This window comes from Anneissia japonica, unplaced genomic scaffold (genome assembly GCF_011630105.1).
Source record: "Anneissia japonica isolate Jap-2015-1 unplaced genomic scaffold, ASM1163010v1 scaffold30537_len4378_cov101, whole genome shotgun sequence".
Lineage (NCBI taxonomy): Eukaryota > Metazoa > Echinodermata > Crinoidea > Comatulida > Comatulidae > Anneissia > Anneissia japonica.
The window spans coordinates 2,500-4,378 of record NW_022745446.1 but is presented as its reverse complement, the minus strand read 5'-3'; the positions used below and the strand labels follow the sequence as shown (position 1 = coordinate 4,378).

The 1,879-nt window shown below is 34.4% G+C and overlaps 1 non-coding gene across 1 annotated transcript; it reads left to right on the top strand.

Annotated features, from left to right (window-relative positions):
• The first annotated feature begins 187 nt into the window (after window positions 1–187).
• Window positions 188–260, top strand: Trnas-uga. Its single transcript has one exon. It is a non-coding gene; the product is annotated as a tRNA-Ser (tRNA).
• Window positions 261–1,879: the final 1,619 nt, after the last annotated feature.

Sequence of the window (1,879 nt, the reverse complement as noted above, 5' to 3'; positions counted from 1 at the left end):
CACGATGTATTATTATGTCCTTTATTCGAACACTGTATTCACATTTATTTGATGATTTATGTATATAATTTAACAGTGTTAACGGCTATCTTTATCTATATTATAGCATATGCAATTATTTGTTTCTAGCCGTACTTATTGTGTAATGGAGTGTATCTGGTGGTATTTGAATCTGTGTAACCATGAAGCCTCCGTGGTCTAATGGTTATGACGCTCGCCTTGACAGCGAGAGGTCGCAGGTTCGAATCCTGCCAGAGGCATCTTATTACACAATTTCTTTATTCATTTATTTACAGGACTACATTCGTTGAGAGCTATGCTACACGATGTATTATGTCCTTTATTCGAACACTGTATTTACCTTTCTTTGATGATCTATGTATATAATTTAACAGTGTTAACGGCTATCTTGATTTATATTACAGCATATATATATATATATATATATATATTCAATTACGTAATTAAGTTCATATATGCTTAATAAAAAATTGTTTAATCTCAATTTTGTACATTGTGGGTCGGTTGGGCGTGGCCAATACATAAGCCTAATTTGTTTATATTTGGTCTAATCCGTCTACCTCACAATAGTATTGTTTATATTGTACAGTATACAACTTGCAACGGCCAATCTTGTGCACTCAGTAAAGCTGATGAAGGCGAGTGGAGTGGCCGAAACTTTCGAAAATAAATACACGAAAAAGAAATAAAATTCTTCGGGAGATGAATGTTTAAGCATAGATTTTATTTTTTTTAAATGAACTGACTAAAAAGTAACACTTTTAGTATAATTGAAACAACATAGGGATAGGTGTATGGTCGGCAACTAAGGACTAGGTAATTAGGTTCAGGTGTGTGAAGATCATTTTTTTTTTCAAAACAAGACATGAACCGCTTCGTATCTTTTGAATTACTTCAAGGTTGTTTTCTTCATTCAGTAAAGATAGTCTGTACCATGGCGTTGTGTGAATATACTTCATCAATACGTTTTAGATTTACATCGCTGAAAATAGTGCAGATGATTGTTCTGTTGGCGTCAATATAATTGGATCTCTGTGGTGGTTGCCGAAAATCGCTGATAGTAGATCATGAGAAATTTGTTGGCACTTCACTTTGTACAAGCAGCTAGTGTCTAAATACCCTGAGCTCTTTGAAACTTCGCTATATAAATCCAACTACATTACATTTCATGTAAACAAATAGATAAATGATAGTAACCAGACCTCTGCACGGGCCGATGTTCCTATGCAGCCATTTTGTAATGATGTATATAGAAATAAGGAAACAAATGAAACGGATCCAGGAATTTTCAAAATATACATTTTTTGAATTCTTAAAAAGTAGATATTATGGACTTTCTCATGTACTCAAATCTAAATCGATAGTCGTTGTTAACACATGCTAGGTGGTATAGTGGTTAAGGTACACCAGGCTGGTTGTCGGGAGGTCGTGGTTTCGATTCTTACATTTTTTTCGCAAGCATTTTGGGTATTCTGAGTACTGAGTATTCAGTATAATAATTTGTCAGGTAGGGCAAACATCATCCGTATTATTATCTTTTTCTTTATTATCATCATCGTTATCATTATTATTATATAATATATACAGGGATATTACATATGATGATGTTACTATCATCTTTGGAACATTAAACTTTCTCATGTAATCTAAATCGATAATCGTTGTTAGCGCATACTCAGTGGACACGTCGTCCCCTCCCGCATATTTTTGAGGGGGGAGTGGTTGGTTCCCCCACGTTTTGACTGCAATATAATTTTATAAGTAAAGATGATGCCTGAAGTTATTGAAATGAACTGCATAAGTGAACCAGGTTTCAACGAAAAGGCACTGTACAGCCTGAGTACAGCTGTACATCTTA